Source organism: Anastrepha ludens, chromosome 5 (assembly GCF_028408465.1).
Source record: "Anastrepha ludens isolate Willacy chromosome 5, idAnaLude1.1, whole genome shotgun sequence".
NCBI classification, from domain to species: domain Eukaryota; kingdom Metazoa; phylum Arthropoda; class Insecta; order Diptera; family Tephritidae; genus Anastrepha; species Anastrepha ludens.
Window position 1 is genome coordinate 31,445,806 of NC_071501.1, and position 17,844 is coordinate 31,463,649.

Below are 17,844 nucleotides of genomic sequence, written 5' to 3' on the forward strand. Positions count from 1 at the left end.
CTTTCGAGAACGGGTTTACCTCTACGGCTTGATCTAGGGCATTCCCATTCTTACACTAGGGCATTAAAGTCGACAGCAATAAGGAATTTATTCCAATGGTACTTTCGGTGTCGATAACCAACGGCGTCTTCAAAACAGTCTCCGTGTACGTGTCAATCGGAGCACTGGGTGCTATATAGACACTATAGATGGGCAGGTCGTTTACTTTGACGCAGATAAATCCCGTTTCCCTAATCTCGCAGTTGATGGTGTTTGTCTGGTTCTTGAAGCACCAGATAGCTGATGTTCCGCGGGTGTCTTGCAGCTTCGCAATGATTTAAGTTTAGTTATAAAACTCTCATTATTTCCTAAGTCTCCGATCTCGTCCTGTGAGTCCAGTATTTTGGCCCTGTTTGCGGTGTTGAATGCATTTCTTACATCCAAGGTTACTATTAGGAAAAGGAAAAAATTATGTGCGCTCTAGTGTATGCGTGCGTGTGTGTGTGTGTGATATTTTCAGCATCCTGCTATATCCCTTACCGCTGCCGCTCGGTGAAGGGTGATGGAGGCGGAAATGAAAGCTTGTTCAGTTTTGTTTATGTATTTGTACACAAACTCTAATGTTTATGTGATTGTTTCATTTGCCTTGTTTTTGGCTACTTCCAACTCAATTGCCAAGCCAAATGTATTGAGTGGATAAGCGCGCGTATGTATGTGTGTGTGTGTCAGTGACAAGGTCTGGGCCAGTGACACAGGACAGTCGTACACTTGTCGGCCATTCCAAATATTGCTGCCGACATTTGACCTGTGCGGCAGTTTGCTTCACCGGTTCTTTGCACTTCAGTGCTCTTGTTATTGTTGTTGTTGCTCTTGTACGAGTCCTGCCGGATACCGGTTTACTTGTCGCTTTTGTTGTTTATTATGTCTATCAATATTTTTCCAAGTTTACTTTTCTCACCTCCACTTTTAACATATTCCCGCTCTCTTATCTCATCCCCCCGCTTGTTGCAATACCTCCTGCAGGAGCTTTTCATGCATTCAAAGGCGTGGAAAAATAAACATTACATCTACATAGAAGTTTCAGTTGTGTTTTTCATGTTTTTATATTGTTGCCGGGCAACATGAAAACATGCTTCTGTTTGGTTTCTTTATTTCTGCAAACTTCAGTTGCAGGGTTTGCTGACAAAGAGCTTTGAAAGTATTGTTCCACAAGAAGTAGTAGACTCATGATGGGATTAGGCTCTTATTGTATAGTTCAGAGTGATCAGAGTAATCAAGAAACTCGAACTTAAGCTCTTTGCCTTGTTTCACCTATTCAAACTCTAAGTGCACGAGTCGAAGCCACATTTCTGAAGCTCTGGGTAACGTTAGGTTACCTTAGGCCTATGGAAGAGACCACTTGGGCTGGAACACAAACATCTCCTGATAACACGCCTTGGGATACCATCCGCCCAGCAGCTTTCCACAATGTCACTGTGGCCAGAAATCCAAATGAAGCTGGCGTCGGAGAGTGTTGGGTGTCGTGCAAGATTTTCACGTTTTTTATGCAGTTAACACCGCATTTCCCTAAACTTCTTACAAATCTCTCTATCCGCAAGCTGAAGTATGAGGGTCGTACAAAGGCGATCTTTCCAAGTAGGCAGAATTGGAATGAGAGCAAAATCTGTGCCGAAGCTGGCACCTCTGTCTACATTGACAGGCCCAACATTGAATCGGGAGTCGGAGCAGAGGGTTTCTCTAAATCAGCAAATTTATGTATTTCCTTTCTATGCCGAAAACTGCTAGTGTCTTTGCGATCCTGCTTGCATGAAGAAGGCTAAGGGAACGTGGGATCGGAGGGAGATATGAACATTTTCGCTGTTAGTCAAGCCGCGGATAAGACACTGAGGAGTCCGTGGTGCTGATCCAAACCGTCCACATCCAGTAAGGAGAAGATCAAGTCTCTTGGGTGTGCATTTAACATTTCTCCGGTTTTCTGGTTTCCAGGACACAGGAACATAGAGAGAAATGATATTGTTAATGAGCTTGCCAGGAATGGGACTGAATTGGCCTCAGAGACCTTCTACTCGGTCATCGGCATCCCCCTGACTGTTGTTAAAAGGGAATTTCACAACGTATTTCTCAAAAAAAGCGCAGAACAGATGGATTTGCACTTCTTCATGTGCTAGTTCGAGAACCCTTTGGCCACAGTACAAAAGCAGTAGAACGCAAAAATCTCTGGGGTCTCCATGCCATTGAATTCCCAAACTAGTACCTAAGCTGACCAGTCATTAGACGTTCGGCACACTCACATCAATGCTAAGTTCACCATTTACTTCCCTATTGCAGAAGTTGTGGGAACCTTTCAGAGAAGAAGATTGTTGAGCACTTTCTCTGTAAATGTCCGGGTTTGGCAGCTAGATGTTTAAGGTCACAGAGTGCTCCTTGTTCGACAGTGTCTCAACCTAACTCCCATCAACTTTCTCCACTATATCAAGAGATCTTGTTTGCTGCAGATATCTGCCCGTAAAATGGTATCAAAACAGTGATTTACTACTACATACTTAGGGAGTGCCAGACTGGTACTCTAACCATTTCACCTACCTACTTAAAGATGCAGATTTCTCAGAATCATACAAGCACTGACACTCCATTCCTAATAGTCAATCAACCTTTTACTATTTTCTTTGACAGAATTCGATTTTCGTGAACCTGTATAAAAGAGAAAGGAGTCCTTCACTCAGAGATAACAATCCTCTGCTACAGGTTTAACTTTCAAAGCTCTATTCTAATGACGGGGCGGTCTTTAAAACACTTGAAATCAACGAGCACATGAAAAAATCGACGTAGAAGGATTAGGTACCCGCAAAACTGCAAAAAAAAAAATGTAAAGAAGGAAGTTGTAAGCCCGGAACCCTCAGAACACCAAATTAGAGCTATTCTCAAGAAATATTAAATTGATCAATTTGTGGGGCCATCATCAAATGGTATAAGGCCAGAAGTAGGAGATAATGCCAAATATTTAGGTATAATTCTCGACAAGAAACTGAATTGGAGCGTTAGTGTAGAGGCCGGGGTGAGGCAAGCCACCGTAGCTCTATTTTCATGCAAAGGGTCATGTGATGCAAGGTAGGGTTTTCGTCCGTAGAACGGTATAGGCTGTAAAGAACCGTTATCAGAGCTATCCTCCTTTACGGAGTTATAGTCTGGTGGTCGGCTTTCCACAAGACAACAATTAGAAACAGGCTTCGGAGGATTCAACGTATGGCACTCTTAGAACCGCACCCTCTGATGCTCTTAATACTCTTTACTTCTTACCTCTCCTAGACTTGGTTGGTAAACAGAATGCAGAATACACTGCTGCTCGGCTTTCCACAACTAATCAATGGCGCGATTTAGGTGTTGGGACACTCAGCCATAACAATCGACCTGGGTCTAACTTATAGTTTCCGATGGTCGATTGTTTGGATGAACTATATTTTAGTAAGTTATTCAGTTCTATAATTCCAGCTAGATGTTAGTGGGTTGACAAAATACCTGGTGGGAAAAACTACTTAAGGTTTATTACTTATAGGCCAAAGCGTGACGAGATAGTTGAGTTTGACCTCCACTGTAAGACGCCAAAAGTAAGCGCTTCGGCTCGTCTTCCTAATTTTCTTCTACTTAATTGGCGCGATAAACGCTTACGCGATTTTTCTCATGCTAACCGGCGCCAGTTGGACACACCAAGTGAAGTCAAGTCCTTCTCCACCTGACCTTTCCAACGCAAAGGAGGCCTTCCTCTTCCTCTGCTACCACCAGCTAGCACCGTATCGAATACTTTCAGAGCCGGAGCGTTTGTCGTCCGAATGGATACAAAGGTCTTCTTCCTTCGTATTTCAGGCTGAAATTCTAGCCATTAATGAGAAAGCTGGCTAATTAGGCAACTCCGCCTCCATTTGATGTGGGTGCACAGTGACATACCAGGGGTTGTAAGGCAGACAAATTAGCGACAGAGGGCATTGCCACTCGCCTCTCTCTTGATATGGAGATTGTTGGTATACCCCTCTCCACCTACCGAACTGTGTGGTCCAAGTAGCAATGGCACTTCAGCCAACCCTAGTTGGGTTTATAATCTGACATGTTACGCTACGAAAAGAATTTGGCCAGTACGGGGCGTTAGACTCTTAAATGTATCTCTTTTAGTTGCTTTGATCGATATGCTCCTATAGAGATTGAACGTACTTCATTTCGGCTATTACAGAAGCTGCAAGAATGAAGAGGACGAAGAGTCTATCAGTCATCTTCTTGTCTCTGTCTCGCGTGGAACACTAAGTCTAGACTCCTGGGCTTATCATAATCGAACGACACTGATGACCTTAGACACATAAGTCTCAGCCATATCAATGGGCTTGTACGTGAAACAAAATAACTTTACGAAGACCAGCACGTAAACTGCTGCCAAAGTGATAGTTAGGTGCTTGGCGACCTCTTAATTTGAGATGCTAAATGAACTATTAGGAGTTGAGTGAAAGTCCTGTTAAAATTTGCGGCTGAACTCATACAAAATTGGATCTGACTTCATCTTTTATCACTAGAGACCAATCGGCCCATGTGTAGAAAAAACATAAACTACCTTAATTTTCTATGAGTGAAACCCCTGGAATAGCCCCTCAGAGCTTGGCACCTACGTTTTATAAAGAAAGGTACACCTATTGTATTTTCCAAAATGTCCATTTATTTAAAATCTTACTTCTCCTACAAAACTTTAAGGAGACTTTAACTATTCCACAAAGTTTAGTTTCTTCCACATACATCCAACATACACACACGTACAGGCCCACCACTCGCACACTCCTCCTTTGACAACGAGCAATTTGTAAAGTGTAATCCAATATGCGCGCTGACCAAGCAAACAGGGCAAGAGCAGCAGAAACAGAACTACAAATTAGAGGCAACATGTAGCAAATTCAATACATCAAGGATTCGGGGCAAAGGGTGCTGCGCTCGTGCATTTGTATGTGTGATTGAAGTTGAAGTTTCATGTATATGGGCAAAAATCAATAACTCAACGGGAAATGCCTAAACTATTTAGTGAGACAAATTTTGCTGTCGTCGTATGCCATTGTAGGCGCAATGGGTGTGTAATTTCAATTGAAAAATTAAAAAAAAAAATGCGCACTTTTGTATATAAAATTTTGGAATTTAGATATACAGGATTTTGTCTTTTACGGTATACGAATCGGTTTTCTTAGATGAGAGGTATGCAATTCTAAAGGTCTTTCATTGTGGCGCACAGGCGAAGATACTAAAGTTAGACAGTCAAGCTGCTTCAAAAGGCAAAAAGCAGCCATCTGATCCATAGAAAACTACTTCCACAGTGCAAATCCCTTTTTAGCTACACTTTCTGACGACAGAAATAGCTTGTTTTCTTTGAAAAAGAAACCACAGCGGACTACCAAAGTAGATAAATCTTTATATAATATTTCCCGGAAAAGGTCTCTATCTACTCCAAAGCTTGACCTGATGCCAATAAAGTATACGTCTTTCGGCCAATTAAGCTTTCTTCAGAAAGTGCGTGCATTTTTCAGTCAGTTTTTATAGTGAGGCCATAAAGAGCTTTTGAGTATAAGCATCCACTCACTTTAACTTGCCAAGGCACAGCTAAATAGGTAGCGGGAAGTGTTGAAAAAACGGCGGCTGAAGCGCATCGAAAGCTACAAAAAGTGTATGGAGATGCTGATTTAATTGAAACAACGTGCCGAGATTGGTTTCGTCACTTCAAAGACGGTGATTTGAATGTTGACTACCGTCCGGGTGAAGGAAGACCAAAAATCTTCGAAGACGCTGAATTGGAGGCATTGCTCAATGAGGACCCGTGTCAAACGCAAGGCTTCAGTTGGTTGCTTCAGTATTAGAAGTTTCCCGCCAATCCATTTCCAAGCGATTGCATGCTTTGGCAATGATTCAGAAACAGAGGAATTGGGTTCCTTACTAGTTAAAACCATGTTTTTTCACCTGTAAACAACTGCTCCAGCGGCAAAAAAGGAAGGGTTTTCTTCATCGCATCGTGAAGGGTGATGAAAAATGGACTCACTACAGCAATCCAAAGAAAAGTAAATCATGGGGATTGCCCGGTCGTGCTTCTACGTCGTCGCCTCGTCCGAATATTCACGCTGCGAAGGTTACGCTATGTTTTTGGTGGGGCCAAGTTGGTGTTATTTATTATGAACTGTTAAAACCAAGCGAAACTATCACTGGGGATCGGTATCGACTTCAATTGATGCGATTGAGCCGAGAACTGCACGAGAAGCGGCCGCAATACGCGGAGAGGCAAGAAAAAGAGATTCTACAGCTTGACAACTCTCGGTCTCACGTTGCCAAACCCGTGCATACCTACCTGGAAACACTGTAATGGGAAATCCTACCCCACCCGCCATACTTTCCAGATATTGCGCCGTCCGATTATCACCTGTTCCGATCGATTTCTGATATCATTTCTAGCAAACCTGCTTCGTCACTTTCTTCTTTCATCAATATTTCTAGGATATCTTGTACAGCCATATCGCCAAAACCTTCTTCTCCTAGAAATTTAGAAACTTCATTATTGCATCCATTCTGGTTTCTGTTGCATCGATCAAATTTTCACTTTGAATTGAATTTTTTTTTCGAACAACCATTTAATGTCCTCGACATTATTTCTCTGATAGATGAGTTTATTAGATTAGTGCAGTCCAAAATTGTGAAGAGTTTCCATGCCTCCTTGAAGTCCATAGACTCATCATCGGTTTTGTGCAAAATCCATTGTAATGATCTTTTAACGTAGTTGGCTTTAAATGTAGCTTCAATTCCTTTATCTAACGGTTGAGTAAAGCTGGTTGTATTTGGAGGTAAAAAAAATATTTTGACATTTGGGTTGTTTAAATCTTGCGGTTGGCAGGATGCATTATCTAATATAAACTTTTTTATTTGCGGCCCAGTACACCGGTAAATGACTCTTATTTAGGGTTTTCAATGCTCGAATAAAATCAGCATAAAATCACCAGGTAGATTTCCTGAAGCATGACTGCGATCTTTTGGTACCTTGAAACCTGGCGCAACTTTTTCGTCTTTAGAAATATACGTCCTCCTGGGCATTTTTTTTTCCACCAATGAGCAGTCTCTTGGACATTAAAGACCTGGTGTATTGAATACTCACCCTATTCAATAATTCTTTTCAATTCCATTGGTTAAATTTCGGGAGCTTCTTTATCGGCTGATGCACTTTCACGTTCTATTTTTGATAATCGTTTTCTCTTACGGCCGCCGTAGCCGAATGGGTTGGTGCGTGATTACCATTCGGAATTCACTGAGAGGTCGTTGGTTCGAATCTCGGTGAAAGCAAAATTAATAAAAACATTTTTCTAATAGCGGCCGCCCCTCGGCAGCCAATGGCAAACCTCCGAGTGTATTTCTGCCATGAAAAAGCTCCTCATAAAAATATCTGCCGTTCGGAGTCGGCTTGAAACTGTAGGTCCCTCGATTTGTGGAACAACATCAAGACGCGCACCACAAATAGGAGGAGGAGCTCGGCCAAACACCTAACAGAAGTGTACGCGCCAATTATTTTTTTTTTTTTTTTCTCATACTATCAAACCGCCCTTTGCTGGCTACAAAATGTGGATTAGTAGTAGTTTCTCCATTTTCCTTCAAGTAGCCGTAAATTTTCAAGGTGCTCTGTGAAATCCGTTTTTTTGTTTTGAGTATTCAATCCAGATGCTAAGGGCTTTTTCCATCTGCTCAATTATTGCTACCAGAGGACGAGTTGTCATGTTTGAGGAGATAGAATTGCCTGTAGCAAAGGAATCACCAATTTTCTGTTCATTTTTCCTTATAGTGTCTATTGTCGCTTCATTGAATTCCAATGACTTGATATCTTTTCGCCCTTTTTGAGCCGAACTAAAATTGGTAATCTTGTTTTCACGAAGATTAAATGTTTATTAAAAGATTTTTTTTTTTATTTTCGCCGGACATAGCTTAGAGCTACAAATTAATTCATAAAAATAAAAACATATCGTAATTTTTATTATTTCTTTAAAAAAGGTTGAGTACTACTTACTTAAAAATGTTTACTTTACGCAGCTAAAAGAGAGATACAATTAAAGTCTTAAAGTGTACTTAGGTATTAATAGTACACGATTTTTCTCCAGGAAAATCTGATAATATGTTCATACGTGCTTGAGTGAAAAACGTCCAAAGAATTATCTTTGACACTTAAGAGCTATATCAAATTTATTGAGCAGTTGTACGGGGATTCCGCTAATTTCAAATTAGACAAAGTTCGCTTTTAATGGCTTTTATTTCATATTTTATTAGGGTTTTGCCCAATTCTCGAACTGTGTTAGAGTGAATCCGTTTTATACGGGGGTTACCTGCATAAAAATGCAGCCGTTTTTCTGTGCGTGTTTGTGACCTGTGAATCTATAATAAGTAATCAGCTGATTGAGTTCAAACTCACAACATAAATTTGTCTTCGATCCAGTTAGAAGAAAATCACAGGAATTTCCAACAAGTGGCACAGTGGTCGCGGTATCTCTAAAAAACTTATTTATGGTACAATTTAGCACAAGTCCGAAACTCATATTACCTACATGAAGGGGAAGTATTTTGCTCCAAAATTTACTCTAAAGGTGGCGCTGTATATGAGAAAACTCTAAACATCGTATTAATGGACCGATTTGGCTGAAATTTGAAACGTGTTTTTGATACACCGAGATATTTTATCGCGAAATTGCTTGAGCCACAGCGAAGCGGTGTTGGATTTACTAATTTTCACATAAAACGACACAGGTTACTATTCATTTTGTGTGCTATGAAGATCTAAATGTGACCGCTTTGATGGCGAAACATTATTTGTGAGTCTAGTTCGTCGTGGTACAACAAAGGGGCCCAACAATGTAAACTTATTTATTAAAAAATGGGGTTGGCTTACAATAAAACTAATAAAGAAATTCAGAGGTGGTTCGGAGGTTTATTTAAATAAATGAAATTTTTGCCATAGAACAACCGTTCGAAATAAAAATGCGAGATAGATTTTGTGCAACCTACTTATCCTAGACTAGGTTAAATTGAAGCGATTGTGCACTGTGGGGCATCGAGAGTCGGGCACATTTATTCGGCAATTCTGCATATGGTTTCCTTACAATATCTTTAATTCGCTGCTCTTAAAATTTCCTCAAAGATAAGTCGCTTTCAAGTCTGTAAGGGTATGCCATTGTATGTGCAGTCAGCGGTCACTTTGGTGCCGAGCCTTGCTAATTAATTGGCTCTGCAGTTACTTTTAATTTCACAGTGGCCAGGAACGCATGTTACCTTTAGATGAAATGACTCAGCCATCTATTTCTTGACTACCGTGGAGGTTTTCGACTGTTTTGTGAGCGATTTTAACGCTGCCTGGCTATGAGCGGAAATGTAGATATTATCTCCGGGTGTCTCATCACGCTGTATCAGTGTCACGGCTTTCATTATTGCTCTCTCTTGTTCACTCCTCTCGGAAGCATAGGGCCTCGAAAAGACTCAGTTTTGCATTGGTTTTGTTAATCTGTTTTTGATTTCTGACAGGGTAGCTGATTAGCCTGCCGCTAGCAGTCCTAAGTAGTGGGAATGTTTAACTGTCGTTGCTTGAGAACAACGCCTTCTTACTGCTTGGAGCGTCATTTGTGTCTCACATTTTTCTGGCAGAAGGATCGCACAGATGGTTGAGGACTTCACTAAATTTGGTGTGTCTGCACTATTATCGCGATTGCCCGCTTCCTCTTGCTGGCGCCACTGATGCAACGTGTAACTGCGTGTTTTTCTTTATTTTTGTTTTAGCAGCCACAATGCAAAGAATGCGCTGACTATTGTGCGGGAGTAAGGATGTAAAGTATAAGGTTTTGGGGTTGAGGAATGAGAACCACTTCTAATGCTCCTTTGAAGTTGTCAAGCGATTGCTCTGCTCGTCATTTGTAAACCTTACTTTAGCGATCTACTGGACAGGTTCTCATACCGAAATTTATTTACTAAACGGAAATCACCGATCCCGGTAGTCTCTGCAAAATCGCCAAGCCTCACTCGCTGTTCTTGCAATATCATACAACGGGTTTTATTAAACATTTCCTGTATGGTGAGCTCCATTGCTTGACCAGACTGTTTGGCGTTATTTGTCTTGGTACGATCCTTATAAAATTGGCTAAGTCAGGAGTGGAAGGCCAATTAGAACTGAAGGTGCTTCATAATGGGTTTCTTTCAACTATTTCTTTTTTTTTATTTTTTGCTTTTAGCGGTAACTGTTTAATGAACCCACGATCACATAATTTTTACTAAAAAACTAATAGATGCCTATTGCAATAGCTTACCATAACAAAACTATTTGACAAAGCAGTCAGAAAATTAAGATATGCGCTCCTGAAAAATCCTTTGGGACAAATAAAGTGCCGGATTTCAGATGGCAATGCTATCAGTGCTAGTCTCCATGTATTCAGTGATCCATTGTCAGGCCATATATCATATTTATTACGATAAGCTAAATTTTAGAAAATCTATTTATTCTAGGCGACTTGAATTTGTGTTGTGTGGCTTAATGTTCTCTCTCCAAGAGAGGAGTCTTTCGAACTATAGTCTCCTCTGAGTATCAGCTGGTTTTCATGAGAAACTTTTTTGTAGCAAAAATTCACTCTGCGATTTGCTAACGCTTGTCGAGCGAACACCGCTTTTACAAGTAGAGCAAAATTAAAAAAAAGCACTTCATTATCATTTAGTGTTTCATGTCCGTGGCGGACCTCGAAACCAGGTCTAAAAAGTGTTATAGACGCGGCATTCCACTTATGTACCTAAAAAATAATTTTGTTTAATAATTTCGTGTACTTAAATTTTAACTAGTCCGTTTGCAACTAGTTGCCAACTAGTACTCAAAGGGTTAATTGGCCTATGTCCAACAAAATAGCGCCAGTTGTATGTCTTCCATTTTTACAAGTTTTATCTTCTGGCATAACTGGAGCTCAGGAATAGCCACTGCGGGCAATGATTACATGTGTGTGTGTGTGTATGTGACTAGTTTCTATGAAATGTGCACACCTGGGCGTATGAGCAACTTTCGCATGTACGCTACTACATTCACACATTCATACCTGTGTATTATTTAAGGTATTGTATTGCAGGCTACTTCTTTAGTGTGCATTTGTATGTGTGCGTATGTATGTGTGCACATTAACTGCTCTTGCTTTAGTGTTTACACCTGTTCTTGGCAAGTTTTGTGTTAGCTGTCATTTTGTCTCTTTTTTTTTTGTTCCCCCTTTCAGCTTCCCTCCTCGCTGCTACACGATTTTTACTTCACATCCCTTAACGCCGGCGGTGATATGGCAGCAAATACCTTGTTTTCTTTTTTCTCAGTCCTCTTCCGCTACAACCATTGCATATCCTTGAAGTCTCTTGCGTGCAGCTTGTACAATTTTCAATACCAGCGGCAAAAATGGATTTCCGTTTTATTTGATTTTTTTTCTATTTCCTTTTACTCGTCATACTTCATTGCCGCTTTGGCTTGCCTGCTACAATGTTTTTGTTTTTTAGTTTTCGTGCGCGATTTTTCGTTTTTTTCCTTCAATTTTTTGCAGGAAGTTTGAAATTTGACATGTTCCAGCAGCGTTATCCTTCAAATGCTATGTTCATCTTGTTGCTGTTGGTGTTACTGAATTTCGAATTTATGCTCTTTCCAACGGGCTCACACACGCGCCTCTTTGGTCCATCCATTGGCCTGCTGGCTGTTTTGTCTTACCTAAGTTTATTGCGCTTTGCAAACGTTGCTTCGTCGAGCAGCTGCTGAGGGTTTCTATGCATTCAACAGCGCCTTGGGTCGTTGCTGGCCGGCAGGAAGCTTTTGTTTTTGTGTTCTTATGTTCTTTTCAAATTTATCTCTTTTTCGTTTTTTCCGTTTTTCGCTTCTTTTTTTCGTTTGTAAAGCAAAAGATTTCATAAATTGATGGATTGATGCAGCTAAACAACCAGGATATGTACAGATGTATGTGTATATAATTTGTAGGTACTTCGAAGCTTTCTGAACTTACATTAATAGATTTGCTACAGACACAATAACGTGTACGTATGTAAAGGGTGACTCATTGAACAGGAACTTTCAGAACGCTGTCTCTCAATTATTGACATTTTTAGTCACAAAAAAATTCTTGAAAAACAATGAAATTTTTTTAATATATTTGAGATTTTCTATAACATGACAGGAGTCGCACACTGCACAAAGTAAGTCATGCGAAATCTTTTTTCAATCATGAAGCAAATATGCAAAACACCGCTACAGAGAAGTGCACTGGCACTACCTCTGGTAACCATGGAAAGCATTGTAGGCTCGAAATGAAGTGTGGAACCATGTCGACGTTCACTCTTCGCAGCGAAGTATGTGGATGTCTAAGGCTGTAATGAATTGCGCTGGGCTACGACACTCCACTGTCCAAAAACAGTAAAAACCGACCTTTGTAATATAACAGTTGCCTAAACTGTAACGAAGGGAGGAGCTTGTGAGGCTTTACACTTCACGTATAACTAATTATCCATTTGGGATTTTTTTTTAAGAAAATGCACTATTTAAAAAGTGCAGCCTATGACTAAAAATGCGAATACCTAAACGAGTGTGAATATGAATATGAATATGAATATGAATATGAATATGAATATGAATATGAATATGAATATGAATATGAATATGAATATGAATATGAATATGAATATGAATATGAATATGAATATGAATATGAATATGAATATGAATATGAATATGAATATGAATATGAATATGAACATGAATATGAATATGAATATGAATATGAATATGAATATGAATATGAATATGAAAATGGAAATGAATATGAATATGAATATGAATATGAATATGAATATGAATATGAATATGAATATGAATGGATATGGATATGAATATGAATATGAATATGAATATGAATATGAATATGAATATGAATATGAATATGAATATGAATATGAATATGAATATGAATATGAATATGAATATGAACATGAATATGAATATGAATATGAATATGAATATGAATATGAATATGAATATGAATATGAATATGAATATGAATACGAATACCCATACCAGTATGAATATGAATATGAATATGAAAATGGAAATGAATATGAATATGAATATGAATATGAATATGAATATGAATACGAATATGAATATGAATATGAATACGAATATGAATATGAATATGAATATGAAAACGAATACACATACCAGTATGAATACGAGAACGAATATGAATATAAAAACGAGTATGAGTACAAATATGAGTACGAATACAAATTCCAATACGAATATGAAAGCGAATGCGAGTACGAATATAAACACGAGTACAAATACAAATATCAATGCCAGTCTCTACAATATATAAATACGAATACAAAGACGAATGTGAATACAATTTGGAATTGGAATACGCATTTGAAATGAACGAATAAAGCGAAAAAGTAAATACATACTAGTAAGAAAGCAAATACGCATGCGAATATAAATACTTATATGGATTAGGATGCGAGTATGAACTCGAATAAGAACGCCAGTATACGCGGTATGACATTTAAGTTTAAGGAAGCTAGTTATAACTCAGGAACTGGACTCACTGCGGTGCTCGCAAATATTCGACTGAAAAAGGAACCGCCTTTTAGCTTCAACCAAGGTTTGAAGTCGATACTTCAACGCGATACTTCAATTAATTGTAATAAAATTCAGCGCAGAACTAATCAGGAATATGAAAGATGAGAATGCAAGGGAAAGGGCGACAGGGTACAATTTTGTCTTACGCAGGCGTTAGTAGTAAATGGGTCGTTGGTGTTGCCGTTCTGGATGATCGTGGCCGGGATTTTCTAATCGGAATGGAGTAGAGTTATTCCTCGCCAGTTGCCACAGTCCCGCAAATCCCCTTTCTTGAGCAGCTTCACATAATGCCTTTTGCCCAGGACGAAGGCAGCTTTTCATTGCCTCAGACGGCGGTGACGTTAGGATGCAGCATTTCTCCTGAAATGCGGGTCGGCGATCAGTAGTTCAGCTTCCTAATTACATCTTCATCTCCACTTGACTAGGGCAGGATGTTGGGCTGCCCACTAGGGAAGCTAGACTCGTTACTAAGAGCGATGCTGCTAATTGCTTTTACGGGTCTGATCGTCGTTGAAGGTCAGTAAAGCACCATTTAGACTTCTGATTAGTTTTTAACTAGACTAGGTTAGGCGGCCAACTACGATACAGTTGTCTCTATTGTTTGCTCCTGTTTCCTCGACATCGCTAGCCAGATCTTCAATGAACTTTCTCTTATCATTTCTGACCGATTTCTTTACTTGCTTCGCCGCCTCTCTGTAGGCTGATCCCCGAAGGAAGCCACCGCTGATGAGTTGCCTTTTGAGTTAATTTTGCGCTGAGTGATGCCCCAAGTAGTATCAGAGATCTATGATCTTGATCTTGACGTCGCTGTCTATGTCGGCTTCCCGTTTATTCCTGACATCAAGTGGCGAGGCTCTTAACTTTCGTTATTTGGTTCCACTCATTAACCAACTTTTAAACAAAGCACCATGCCACTTATCGCGTAACAATTCATTACAGAAAAAATAGTTTCCAAAAGCAGTTTAGAAATATCTACAGTTGCAATAGGGCACCCTGTACACAACTCAGAAATATACAGATGTGCACATCAACAAATTTTATTTATTTTTGTTCTGTTATAGTTTTGCTAGTTGCTGTAATTGCTTTCATCATAGTTTGTGCCCCTGCCTTTGCTTTTTTTCAGTTTGCGCCTCGGGCCTACAACAGTCACAGCGAATGTGAGCCTGCACACATGCTTACGTTCTATTTCACAAATGGCATATTGCCAAAACGACAACCAGGTTCACATACTCGTACGTATAAAAGTACATTTACAAAGAGTGGATTAGATATTCTTGAAACAAACAAATGGCCAAATACATTTCAAAGCAGCAAATTGAGATATAAAAAATGGATGAAAACTTCAGCGCTAACTTCAAAAGAATTTCAATATTTATTTATCCCTGACTAGGTGCTTTCATAGAACTTGGTTAATCTTAATTTCGCTCATTTATAATCTTTAAGTTTTAATTTAAAGAAATTCTACTTAACTCGTTCTCTTTCTAATAGTTCCTGTAGTTTTTCTTATGTATGTAAGCTGATTAATTATTATTATTTCTTTTTTCATTAGATATTAACGAGCTGGCTAATTTCCTCGCTTAGAAGTTCCTATTCACAGCTCGGTCTCTTTTTTCCTTTGTTGCCCTCAGCCGTGTATCATCACCAAGGCTGGATTAATATAATTCATTTAGACGAAAAGGCCTAGTTAGGGAGCTGCTGGGCCAAAAAGAATTTCCATACAGCCCTAGCTGAGGTCCTATGTTCGACCTAGAAGCTACGGGAAAATATGTATATATGTGTTGTTGGAAAATCTGTATTTTTGCGTTACTGAAGGTGTCCATCAAAACCTTAATACTTAATACTTAAGTCAAACGTGATTTCATTAATGTATGCTATTTTTTTTTCAGAAAAAATATATTTTTGCCAGAATATTTATAATTTATATGCGTCTTTGGACACAAAAAAAATTCGAAAGAAGTAGCTGAAAACAAGCAAACTCTCTTCCAAAGAACTTAAAAATGCAATTAACGCTAAAGATCATGTGCTACCTGTAGATCACTTCCCTGTGAAATAATGAATAAAAAGTGTTGCATACTTAAGGGAGACTTAGCTCGCCAGTCTTTGCTATTTTGGTCTGTGTACACTTGTACGTGCTCTTTACGCAGATTTGGTCTGAGAAAACCCCTAGTGAAATTTTCCAAGAAATATTTCTTTAGAATATCTTAACGCTCTGGTGACCTTACAAATACATTATTTTTAAACTTTTCCAGAAAAGGGTTAAAATAGCACTTGTTTGATGGAGCTAATGGGTTGAAATATTCTAAAAAAATATTCCTTGTGAAATTCTACTACATACATTGTGTAAAATAAGTACCCGGAATTTAAAAAAAAAAACACATTTTTTCATATTATTCATCATTATTTGTTGGATCGCCTTCAAAATAGGCTCCTTTTGAGCCGATACAAATATTCCAACGAACAACCCAGTCATCCATGGCCCGCTGGTAGGCCGGCGCCGGGATGGCCTTCAGCTCCTTTAGAGAATTTTTTTTAATGTCTTCAATCGACTCAAAACGCCTTCCCCGAAGTGGCAATTTTAGTTTTGGGAAGAGAAAAAAGTCACAGGGTGCGAGATCTGGCGAATACGTTGGCTGTTCGATAGTATTTATTAAGTTTTTGGTCTTGTATTCGCGTACAATCAAGGCTCGGTGCGATGGCGCGTTGTCGTCGTGCAGAATCCACGAATTGTCCTTCCACAATTCGGGCCGTTTATGGCGAATGGCTTCACGTAAACGCCTTAAAACGGATAAATAATATTCCTTATTAACCGTTTGGCCATCTGGAAGGAACTCAGAGTGCACCACGCCTTGGTAATCAAAGAAAACCGTGAGCATAACCTTCACTTTTGACCGGCTTTGGCGTGTTTTTTTTTGGATACGGCTCGTTCTCGAAGCGCCATTCAGACGATTGCTGACTGGTTTGTATATCGTACTCGTAGACCCATGTCTCATCACCAGTTATTATGCGTTTCATGAATGTAGGGTCCGTATTAGCTCGGGAAACCATGTCTTCAGAGACCTCCTTCCGATGCTCTTTTTGCAAAAATCCATAGTAAAATTCGCCAAGTAAACAAAAAATCAACTCACTTTGACCGCAGAATAAAACACACTAAGTAATAGATCCCGTTCTAATAAGGCTTGTGCATTCAAGGACATGTGTACCAACATGAAAAAACCAAATTTGAAGTGTCAGGTATTCCCGGGAGAGTTTAAATTATAAATTCCGGGTACTTATTTTACACAATGTATGTCCAGACAAAGTGTTTCGCTCATTTAAGTATTTTAACCATTTCTTTCACTTTTTTCGAAATGCGCTCAGGTACTTAGTTAATTGAAAAATGCATTATGCTTTAAAAAACAGTACTACATGGAAACTCAAATATCTCTGGGCATTTTACAAATGGTGTTGTACAAATGGCGAATCTTACCCGATAAAAGGAAGGTCTTCGCACCTTCTCACCACATCTATTATTATTCTAAAAATTTAGTTTGTGATTCATTTTCTCATATACTCTATACTATTTGGTGATTTCATTCCTATGAGTTGCTTTTTCTGACGTCATGTAAATTCATTAGCCTACGTCAATTAGCCCAATGAGTTTGTATTAGCAGATAGTGTCGATGTAATATCTTCTCAGAGAAAATGGTTCACACGCTGGCCCTAGCTCTCAATTAAGTTTCATAGCTTCAGCTGTAAAAGTTAATTCTCAAGTAATGGCATCCTTTACTATCTCGAGGGAAATCCCATTGGTATGGCTCAGTAGTTTCTTAATTAACCACAGTACTATCGATTTGACTTCATAAACAATGCAACGCAGGTTTATCCCTCGTGTGGTTGGCGCAAATGGCAAGCTCAAGAGTGACGATAGCTGGAAGAGAGAGATAAGACACGTGGCTGTCAATAAAAGCATCAGCTCTAACCAAATTAAATGTGAACCTTCTCCCAATGTTACGAAAAGAAGAATACAGCAAATTTTGAGTGAAGATTCGAATTTAAAATATCAAAATAGAGTAGCTGAACCGAGGCTTACATCAGGCCACAAAGAGCTAGACTTGAATTCGCCTATACTCATAAGTTCTGGTATGATGAATGCAATCCATCATTTTTAGCGAAGAAAAAAAATTTAACCACATTGGGCCTGATGGCTGTCAGGAATGTTG